Raw genomic sequence first — 12298 nt, 5'->3', positions numbered from 1 at the left:
ATACAACAATCTGAAGCAAGTGGAGGTGGGAGGCAATATAGGGTTACAATACTCAAGTGTGGTGCTGAAGTGTCTGACGAGTAGAGCTGAGTATTGAAGAAGATGGTAGGTAGTCACTGTGCCGTAGGTTTCCAGGATAGGTAATCCAAGTGTGGTCACTTCCCAGAGTGAACTGCACTCTCCTCGATCCGGAGCTGATGAGGAAGAGTTGGAGGAGGTGACGCAACAACCAGGATATGGAGAAAGGAAACCCGGAGTGGTGACTAAGACTAGTCATACTCGGGTCGCGTCCCTAGATGGCGTTGCTCGGTAGTGCTGGGTAGTTAGATCATGACACAATAGATGGCGTGGTTCGTAATAGAGGTTACAGGCCCTCGGCACGTTCACAAACAGGTGCTTGTAACATCCTTGTGACATCTTCTACCTGTAGCTGTGAAAGATGTAAAAACATTTGAAGAGGGATCACAGGGATCTGTGAATTGCATAGCTTAACTGGAACCTCCACCAGGAAATCTTGCTCTTGTTCCTGTGGCTCTTGGGTCTCCATAATACACACAATCACTTCCCTGGAGTAGTAGAGCTTAAGCCTATTCACATGGACTGTTACGAGTGTCGGAAATGAGAATCCATGTGAACTTCGAATGATTCGTTGTGTACAGTAGACACCGAAGCAGTTAAAAATGTAGATATTATATGTTATACTTGAAATGTAACATTGGTTTCGACGTGTTAGGTAAAACAAAGTAATGTTTATTATATTATCCCGAATACTAATGAACGAGTGAGCGTTCAATGGTTGTTTGCGGACTCGCAACGTGAACGTCTTTTGTTTGTGACGTAATTTCCGCCCGCCTCTGCTCACCTGCTTTGCCTCTCAAAGCCGGGTGGTTTTTAGGATTGGACTCCTGGCAGTCATAAGATAGTATCGCCTCTCCTCTTGTATATTTCTAGTGGTATAACGTGTAAACCTTGCTCGACTTTCAAGAACACCAAGTATTATATAATGATTTATATGTTTGATCAGGTTTAGTTTGTATTTGTTTATTTTTGTGCATAACTAATATATATATTGTTTGTTTTTTAATATATTCTGTAATTAAATGTCCTTCATGATTTCCAATATACCCCATCAGTGAAAATGTTGAAAGACTGTGCACTACGAAAGGATGATTGGATGAGACTTGCTGATATATATGAAATTGAGTATCAACATAGTCAAAGAAAGTCTGTGATTCAAAATGCAGTCCTAATTGAACTTGTGAATGAAAGGGTGCTACCGAGGGGGGCACTGACTTTGCGTGCATTTGATCCCAGGAACGCTGTAGAGTTAAGAAGGCTAGAATTGGAGAATGAATGGCTAGAACGAGAAAAGGATAAGTTGCACGAGTTGGCTTTGAAGGAAAGTGAAGAAAGGGAAAGAGAGCGTGAAAGGCAGCATGAATTAGCATTAGCACAGGTTGGCAGTAGAAAACGAGACTTACGGGCATTGTCTTTAGAATCTGAGACAAAATTGTTTGATGTGACAAAACATTTGAGACTTATGCCTGCCTTTGACGAGAAGGATCCCGAAGAGTTTTTCATGCAGTTTCAGAAAATTGCAATGTCTTCTCAGTGGCCTGAAGAGTCGTGGATTGTTATGATTCAAAGTGTGCTCACTGGATCAGCTCGTTCAGCATTTCTGTTTTTGTCAAGTGAAGTTTGTCTTAGTTATGAGTTAGTGAAAGAAGAAAGTCTGAAGGAGTTTGAACTCATTCCTGAAACATACAGAGTGAAATTTAGGACTATGAGAAAGACTGATGCACAGTCGTATATAGAATTTGTTTATTCAATGAGTAAAATGTGTAGTAGGTGGATAAAGTCTAGCAAGGTAGAAGCTTTTGAGGAACTTGTTCAGTTGGTAATTCTAGAACAGTTCAAAAGAGCCACTCCAAGAGATGTACAATTGTACTTAGGAGAGAGGTAGAGATATTAGTAATGTTCATAAAGCTGCTGCATTAGCTGATAGCTATGCCCTTACTCACAAAATGTATCCTGTTAAATCTTTAAATCATTCATGTGGAAAGGGTTTCGTAACCAAGGAAAAGGGTGGTAGGCAGGATAGTAGTGCTGCTGCTTCTAGTAGAGTGAATTTTCGTGGAAACTCAGATGAGCTTTCCAAGACATATGCCAAGAGTAAGGCATTTGTCTGTTTTTACTGTAAGAAATCAGGTCATGTGATTACGAATTGCCCTAAATTGAAAGCAAAAAAGGAAGAGCCAGTGCTCTCATTCGGACGTCTGGAGAAGTTTCACAAAACTTTAGTTAGTAATCGCCCAAAAGAGGATTCTTTTGAACCTTTCATGTTTGATGGTTCAGTTGCAGTTGAAGAATCAGGTGATCAGTACCCTGCGACGATTTTGCGTGACACAGGTGCTTCTCACAGCGTTCTGTTGAAAGGATCTGTTCCCTGCGTGGAAGATTCCAATACTGGAGGGCATTTGGTGCTTAACGGTGTCGGTGGGGTGATCACTGTTACTTTATGTAGGGTGTATTTGAGAACTCAACTTGTGTCTGGTTGGGTGACTATTGGTGTTCAAGATTCTCTTCCTGTAACAGGGTAATGATATTGCAGGAGCCAGCGTGGTGCCAGACCCTTTATGTGCAATTACAAGAAGCCAGACTCAACGAAATAAGGTACAGACCGCTCCTTCAGTTGACCCTGAGCTTTGTATTGTTGATAGTAGTGCACTTGGCAATGATGTAAATGATTTAGTTATTGAAAATCTGTTTGGCAGTCAGGATGATTCATTTGATAGTGACATTGGTGTGTGATGTGAGTGAAGATAAAGATTCAGTTAACATTCATTCCCCAAAAGTGAAGCTGATCTCTCTTCTGGTGACATTACCATTCAGAAAGTACCTGTCACTAGGGAAAAACTGATAGATGATCAGCAGAGTGACTCCGAATTAGCTAAACTATGTGGGAAGGCTGTGGATATGGAAGAAGCGGCTCGCTTGCTTGTTTGTTACTACATGGATTCAGGGTTACTAATGAAGAAGTTCAGGTCTGTATCTGATCCTGCTGATGAGTGGAATGTTGTGCATCAGGTTGTGATTCCCAGATGTCATATGGGAGAAATCTTGAAGTTAGCACACGACCTTTTGAGTGGACATTTAGGAGTTAGGAAAACATACTGTCGCGATCCCACTACCCTTTATACCTGGGGAGTGAAACCTACCCCAAGTTATTAACAAATAAAGGAACAAATAGGGAACACGGCAATAATTATCCACATAAAAACCTACTCAACTAAATGTACTTGAATAAGTATGAACAAGTTGAAATAAGTAAGTCACAAAAGGGAAGACAATTAATTAATTCAATTTATGTTCTAAAGGGAGTACTGACTATAGCAAACAAGAATTTAAGGGAATAAGTAATTGTATAATAAAATAAGAGTGATGCCGGAAGCGTGAAGAGATACCGTAAGGAGTTAGACCAAACGAATATTACTTAACATAACTAAATTACATAGACATACAAAATATATATATATACAACAATCGCTACAAAATAGTTATTTCCTACCAAACAGGAGATTCCTTACCACCAGGATCCCTTCCTAGATCACTATCCACTAACTACAGCCCAATCAGTCTAACATCAATAGTATGCAAATTACTGGAAGCAATCATTTCAAACTCTATTCGAAATCACCTGGAGAAGCACCGATTGATCAATGATTCCCAGCATGGCTTCACAAGCGGACGTTCTTGTCTAACTAATCTTTTAACATTCTTTTCATCAGTTTTCGAATCGGTGGACGAGGGGCACAATTATGATGTGGTATATCTCGACTTTAGCAAAGCCTTCGACAGAGTCCCCCACGAAAGACTAATTAGAAAGGTAGAAGCTCATGGCATCAAAGGTAACATCCTTAAATGGAATAGGGCGTGGTTACAGGACAGGAAACAGCGAGTGAGCATTAACGGCGTTAAGTCCCATTGGAGCAACGTCACAAGTGGACTTCCCCAAGGCTCAGTACTTGGACCATTATTATTTATTATATACATAAACGACATAGATATCGGCATAAACAGCAACATAAGTAAATTTGCTAATGACACTAAAATAGGACGTGCTATTAAATCTGACGAGGACTCAGCAAAACTACAGGAAGATCTAAACAAATTTTTCGAATGGTCTGAAAAATGGCAGATGAAATTCAACGTGGACAAATGTAAAGTACTCAGTATAGGAGACGGAAACAGGGAAACCAGATACCAGATGAACAACGATGCCATAGAGAAATCCGACTGGAAGAGAGATTTAGGAGTAATGATAAGTAGGAACCTTAAGCCAAGTAAACAATGTGTTTTTGCTCGTAACAAGGCTAATAAAGTACTTGGGTTCATACAAAGGAGTGTTAGTTACAAGACTAGCGAGGTCATCCTAAAACTGTATCTTGCTCTAGTGAGACCACACCTGGATTACGCAGTTCAGTTCTGGTCACCGTATTACAGAATGGATATAGAATCCTTGGAAAGAATTCAGAGGAGAATGACAAGACTAATCCCGGGCATTAGGAACCTTGAGTATAGAGACAGGTTAAAGCATCTTAATTGGCACTCCCTCGAGAGACGTAGAGCGAGGGGCGACCTGATAGAGGGCTAAACAAAGGGGACATTACAAAGGTACTCAAACTATCCAACCAGGAGCGAACTCGTAACAATGGTTTTAAATTAGACAAATTTAGATTTAGGCGGGAAATAGGTAAACACTGGTTTGGAAACATAGGTTGGATGCTTATATGAGCAATAGGGGTTGGGTGTAAACGGGACTGCCCAGTATGGGCCAATCGGCCCGCTGCAGTTTCCTCCATTCTTATGTTCTTATGTTCTTATGTTCTAGGCCTAACTAAACGTGTCACTAATACCTGATACCCCTAGGGCATTGCAGAAGACTGGACAAGGCACTAGACAAGGGTCAAGGCTAGAAAACGAATGGACACGTCTACCATATGCCACGGTTTTTCGCTACTGCGGAAGCGTGGGGCACGCCGTGGAGGAGAGCCTCTCATATTACTTGATCCAGGACAATTGCTGGATAGTTTATATAATTAATTAATACTACTCTTGACTTGACTTAACAGAGTAAGACAATGATGCATATTAATAACATACATAAATATACAATTAACCTAAGTAACTAAGAACAATAATAATATAATAAGTACAATTAACAAGTTAATAGCTTGTGTGAAATGTAGGGGTGAACATATGCCTCACGCTATGCAAGTTCCCGAGCGCTCAGGCACGTGACAATACAAAAAGATTTTGTCGAATTTTTACTGGCCTAGAATGAAAGATGATGTTGCCAGATACTGTAGAACTTGCCATGAATGTCAGATGGCTGGTAAACCGAATCAGGTCATAAAACCTGCTCCCCTAAAACCCATTCCAGCCATTCAGCAGGGTTATAATTGATTGTGTAGGTCCTCTTCCAAAAAGTCCATGTGGCCACCAATATTTGATAACAATCATGTATACTACCACCAGGTACCCAGAGGCTATTCCATTGCGAAACATCAAACCAAAGAGTGTGGTAAAGGCTCTGACTAACTTCTTTATTCATTATGGCATTCCTAGAATTGTACATTCGGGTCAAGGTACTAATTTCACTTCTTTCCTTTTCCAGCAGGTGATGAATGAATTAGGTATTAAGCAATACTTAGCTTCCGCGTACCACCCTCTAACCCAAGGTGCCCTAGAGAGGTTCCACCAGACTTTTAGATCTATGCTTATGAAATACTGTATGGAGTCTGATAAGAATTGGGATGAAGGAGTACCACTTATGTTGTTTGCCATAAGAGAGATCCCCCAAGATTCCCTAGGATTCGGTCCCATTGAAATGATTTTTGGTCATGCTGTAAGAGGTCCTATGACTGTGTTGAAGGAAAGTTGGATAAATAATCAGATAAAAGCCCCTTTGTCATGTATGTAGAGAAGTTTAAAGAGAAACTGAAGAGAGTAGGTGAGATTGCTCGTAAAAATCTGTCAGAAGTACAGGAGAAAATGAAAAACGATATGATGAGCATTGTTAAGCTAAAGAATTTAAGCCTGGAGATAGGGTTTTAGCACTCATACCCCTGTATGGAAATCCCCTTCAAGCTAAATATGAGGGTCCATTCACTATAGTTTGAAGGTTACTAGTGTGCCCTGAAGAATGCAGTGATGGCGAGGGAAACACTGAGTAACACTGAGTCCGTTTATTGTGGATGAGAGAAATACAAGTGGTGACCAGCGAGTGCCATGCACGGCTCACACAGTCAGACTGGGGCTGCCTTGCCATATGGCAGCCTCGGGGCAATGTTGCCACATAACACGTGCAGTGTTGCCACGTGATAATATATATAAATGCTACTCGGCACAGTAGCTTATGTACAGGGTTGCTACTTGGCACAGTAGCTTATATACATAACCTACATCTCCCTCCCCCCTCACGCTCATAGTCTTTGTCTTGAGCAGACTTCTTAGTCCTAAGTCGCTCCGAGCGTCGAGGTGCACTGTGGGGCGGATCCTCGTGAGGTGTAGGGGACTCGTCCTCGGTCAGGGGGCCAGCAGCAGGGGGTGGGACTGGCCGGAGGAAGCGGCGGTTCCTCCACCAGACACGGCCGCTCGGCATCCTGACCTTGTAGTCCCGCGACCGGCCGACGCCCATCACTATGCCCACCTTGTCCCAACGTGTCGTCGTCGGGTCCTGGACGCGGACAAGGGCACCAATCTCCACTGGCTGAAGAGGGCGGGCACGGTCGTCATACCGAGCCTTGGCGTCCTGGGCACGTGAAGCGGCGCGGCGGTCACAGCTCTCGGCTTTGGTGTGCCAGTCCTTCGCAAAGGCCTTGCCGTGTGTAGGAACGCAAGAGCGGAGAGGGTGACCATACAGGATCTGGGCAGGGGAGCGTCCTGTGTGGGTGGGAGTGGACGCGGGTTCTGGGCAGCTCCGTGTGGCAGCGCCAGGCGCGTCGCTCGTCGACTCACGCACCCTGCTGGCGGTGTAACGAGCAGCTGGGATCTGCTCGGGAAAGTCTCTGGGCACCACGCATAACTCCTTGAGGTGCTCCCACGACAACAAGGGTGTCGCGATCCACCCGTGACACGACCTATCGCCGTAAGTGATCTTCGCTTCAAAGGAGCCCACAGCGTCCGGCATCTGGGAACCGTCCGCATTGTAGTGCAGCAGCTGCGGCGGTGGTCCCAGGTCACGTTTGGTGAGGCCCAGTTTCTGGAGGTGCTTCAACCCAATCACCGTAGTATCAGCGCCGGTGTCCGGTATCACCTCGATGTGACCCGACACATCACCGTGTGTGACGGCGACGCGGATAGTAGGGGAAGGGGTAGCCCTGGGGCGTGTGGTCGATTCCACCCTCCTGATGTGACTCCGCTGCTGCTTGGGGCTGCGTGGGCCATCTGGAGGGGGCTGTGTGCGAACCACCCCGAGGGAAGTGCGCTGCTGTCCTCCTCGTCTCGGGCTTTTGGGCTTGGGTTGGCGGCAGCACTTGTCCTAGTGTCCATAGCGACCGCAGGCCTGACACTTGTGGCCTCGTGCAGGGCACCTGTCTGTGTTAGACCAGTGGCCCTTACGGTCACATCCACGACACAGTGCGTCGGCGGCCGGGCAAGTCTTGGGGCTGTGCTGCTTTCCACAGCTGCCACAGGAAGCACTAGGCGGAGGCGTGGAAGAACGTGTGGCAACCTTCGCGTTGTTGGCCGCCTTCTTATCGTTCTTGTATTGTGAGATAGCTCTCACAGCAGGAGGGGCCCGGAAGGCAGAGGTGGCGGACTTGGTGGCCTCGTATGACCGACATTCAGTCACTACCACCTGGAGCGTGGAGGAAGCGTCCAGGGGGATGAGTCGCTGCATCAACTCTTCGTACCTGACACCTGTCAAGATCCCGTGCTTGATCCAGGCTTCCTCACATTCCCGGCTGTGCACCTTGCAGACGTCGATCTCCTCCGACAAACTCTTCAAGCGTACAAAAAAGTCGTCAAAGGATTCGTTCTCCGCCTGCTTGCAGCTGGTAAAGTCACGGCGACGCAAAGCCTCGTTGTTCCGACCCTTAACATGCTCCTGTAAAAGGTCGAGCACATCCGTCACTGAAGAGGTAGAGTCGGGAGGCACGTGCAACGTGTGCTCCAAAACTCTCTGGGTCTCCAGCGACAAACACATCCGCAGTTGGATGAGCTGTTTGTTTGGAGGCATGCTGTCAAGGTCCACCATCGTGGAGTAATCTGTCCAACGCCGCCTCCACTCACGAAAAAGCTGAAACGTGACGTCTGGTGAGAGGGCGGGTGGGGGTTGAACAGATGCCTTGGGAGCTGGAGGACGCTGGTGTGGTGGAGGAGGGAGTGTACTGGTGCCTTGAAGCGCGCTACCTGCGAGTGAGGGAGGGTGGGTTAGCGCCAGGGTCGCCAATAGTGCCTCAAAACGCAACTTTTCCTCCTCTCTTCGTGTCTCCTCCCTCTGAAAATCCATTTCTCTACGTCTCTCGTCCCGGTCGTCCATCCACTTCAGAATTGTGGCGATGTCCGTCACTGGAGGTGGAGGATGAGAGTCTGCGCCCGGTGGAGGGGAAGGTGGTGGGGAGTCGTGTCTCCCATCTTGACGTCCCTTCTTACCTCCCATCTTTGTGTGTGCGTGGACTGCACTGTTTAATATATAAAGTGGCGCCTCAACAGCTCGAACCACATATATATGACATAAACAGCGCGAGAATAACACATATAGTCCACTGTTCTGTCCGTGAGTGAGTGCATGCGTGCGTGTGTGTGTCTGAGAGAGCGGAGGGAGCGTGGACAGCTGCGTGGTCCGGCAAGACCATCAGTGTCCCCCGGATGTCGCACGAGAAGGGTGTACACCTGCGTGCTCCGTGGGTACCACAAAAAAAGACAGGCCAATGCACAACTCAGCTCTAGACACACACTAATACACTGACACTAACACTGCCACCGTCACTAAAACGCACTGTGACGGAGCAACACTGCACATCGCGGCGAAACACAGCGCAACACAACACAACACACTGAGTCGACGCGCATCACCGGCAGACGTAACTGTCGGCTTTGTTCACACACATTGTAAGTCAACATATCCTAGACACTGCGCCATGAAGGTTACTAGTGTGCCCTGGAGAATGCAGTGATGGCTAGGGAAACACTGAGTAACACTGAGTCCGTTTATTGTGGATGAGAGAAATACAAGTGGTGACCAGCGAGTGCCATGCACGGCTCACACAGTCAGACTGGGGCTGCCTTGCCATATGGCAGCCTCGGGGCAATGTTGCCACATAACACGTGCAGTGTTGCCACGTGATAATATATATAAATGCTACTCGGCACAGTAGCTTATGTACAGGGTTGCTACTTGGCACAGTAGCTTATATACATAACCTACATAGTTAAGAAATTAAATGACCTCAACTATGTCATAGTGACTCCAGGCAAGAGAAAATTGGAGAGTTTGATTCATATCAACAGGTTGAAACCGTATTTTGGTAGGAGTGAAGTGGTTTGTTCGGGAACAGGAGAGGAGGTGATCCCAGACACTGATTTCCAAGTGGATGACCCCACAAAAATCTGTAATTCCAGTATATTGTGTGACCCTACCTCTAAAGTATTCCGTCTTTCACAACAGCAGTCTCAGGATGTAGTGCAACTGCTGCAGGAGTTCAAGCCACTCTTCGACGATGTGCCACGCCAGTGTTCTCTGCTGGAGCACGACCTGGTGCTGCTGCCTGGCACATCTCCCATCAAGCAAGCACCCTACCGAATGAGCTCTGATAAGAGGGTGAAGCTGAAGCAGGAGGTGGAGTATCTGCTGGAACATGACCTAGTGGAGGGGAGCAGTTGTGCAAGGGCGTCACCCTGTGTGCTTGTGCCTAAACCCAACGGAAGTGTCCGCATGTGTACTGACTACAGGAAGGTCAACCTGGTGACACATGCTGATGCATATCCATTGCCGCGCATCGACGACATCATCAATAGTGTGGGTCAAGCATCATTTGTCACCAAGCTGGATCTTCTCAAAGGCTACTACCAAATCAAACTCTCTGAAGAAGAAAAGCAGATTTCAGCTTTTATCACTGCGGAGAGGCTGTGGCAATACGAAGTTATGCCCTTGACTTCCGATTTCCTGGGGTTGCTATGACATAGTTGAGAGGGCTTTGTTTTGTAACTATTGTATATGGGCCTACAAACTTTGCTTGCAAGGGATTTCTGTGGGTTGGTATTAATGCTAATACTTGGTCACCAGGGCTAAACCTTACACATTTGCACTTCTGGTCATACTGACCCTTCATTTTCAACTGAGCCTGGGACAAGTTATCTCTGGAAATCTCCCCAACTCTTTTCAGTGTAGCCTTGAATTTGTCAACGGACCCCTTACACCATGTCCGAAAACAAACTAAAAAAGGACTAAAACTAAGAGAATCCTGACAACTATTCCTAATGGCGAATAACATGAGTGCAGGACTCCTTCATCCCACTCCTTCTCATTCTCCCTACAGTATTTCTTTAACGTGGATTTGAATGTCTGATGGAACCGTTCAATGACTCCCTGTGATTCACACACAATTTCAGGGAGTCATTGAACGGTAGACCCTGCTGCTCTATGGCATCACGAAAATTGTGACCAAGTCCCAGGTTGCTGATCTATCTTTCTGCCTCATTTACACACAATTGCAGGGTCTCAACTGTCTCTCTTACTATTGACAACACCACAAATAAAACCGTACTCATTCTTGATCTGTTTTATTCATTCTATTTTATTCTCCTATGTCAGTTGATATTAATACTGAAGCGGGGCCTTCTTCCGATGGGTCCCACTGGTCGAGAAGGTTGTGAGCCCCAGGGCCGACCTGATCATCATCAAGCTACTGGGGCCTCAACTGACGCCACCGCGGTTGCTGGAGGATCAGCTTTTTTCACACTTCATTTTTCCAACATTCGCGGACTGAGATCCAATTTTTCTTCTGTGGAGCACCATCTATTAACCTCTTCCCTCGATCTCTTACTACTCTCCGAACTTCAACTGACCAAAGCAGCTTCACCCAAACCTTTTCAAGTCTCTAACTACAACCTTTATACCTACTTCCGTTCTAAGGGAGGTGTATGCGCCTACTGCAACACACGTTCACCTATAGCCCGACTCATCTGTCATCTGGCTCAAAATATCTCTACCTACTGTGACTATTTTTCTTTGTTTCCTATACTGTTCTCCCAACTCCCAACTATTTCGAACTCTTTGACTATCTCACCTCTTGCCATGAGTCGTTGCTATCCACACACCCCAACACCGAGATCCACTACCTAGGGGATTTCAATGTACATCACAGAGAGTGGCATGGATCTGCAAGGCACTCTCTTTTTCCTTACTTAATGATTGGGAACAAATAATCAAACACCCTACACGCGTTCCTGATCGACACGATCAACTTGCTAACATTCTTGATCTTTGTTTTACCTCTAACCCCTCACACTATTCATACTCAATTTTTGCCCCCTTAGGGTCTTCTGATCACAACCTTATTTCTATTAAATCAAACTGGGCACGACCACCTCCCCCACCCCCCTCTAAACGTCAACTATGGTACTATCGGAGGGCAAGCTGGCAATCCTTGCGAGAATTTTTCACCGACTTTCCTTGGGATGAATGTTTTTTTTTCCACTCGGGATGCCTAGGTATGTGCTGACAGCATTGCTGGGGTTATACAGGGCGGTGTGAGTGCATTTATCCCAGCTTCTACCATGGTATTTAAGTGGGTGAAAGGAATCAATAAAGGGGATATAGATAAAGTTCTTATAATATCCGAGCAGGATAGGACTCGGAGCAACGGATTTAAGTTGGATAAGTTTAGGTTTAGGAGGGAGATAGGAAGGAACTGGTTCACAAATAGGGTGGTGGACGAGTGGAACAGGCTTAACAACTTTGTAGTAAGTGCTGGAACGCTGGAAAGTTTCAAAAGGAGGCTGTATAGCTTCATGGATGATAGAGAGTGGTAGTAACTCTCAACAGGAGCTGCCATGCACAGGCCAACCGGCCTATTGCAGACTCCTTATTTTCTTATGCTCTTATGTACCCGAGAAGATGGTTCTGAAATGACAGGTAAGGGTTCGACTGGAACAGGACGGACTTTACCCTTGGCGGACATACTGATCACAACTCCTACAAAAAGCGCTAACATCTGCTCCCATACCTGGCCAGTAAAACTGATCAGCAACCTTCCTATAAGCTTTCCTACGAGAACAGTGACTTGCTAGA

This window comes from Homarus americanus, unplaced genomic scaffold (genome assembly GCF_018991925.1).
Source record: "Homarus americanus isolate GMGI-L3 unplaced genomic scaffold, GMGI_Hamer_2.0 scaffold46813, whole genome shotgun sequence".
NCBI classification, from domain to species: domain Eukaryota; kingdom Metazoa; phylum Arthropoda; class Malacostraca; order Decapoda; family Nephropidae; genus Homarus; species Homarus americanus.
The sequence above is the reverse complement of the archived record's forward strand: the minus strand, read 5'-3'. Positions refer to the sequence as shown.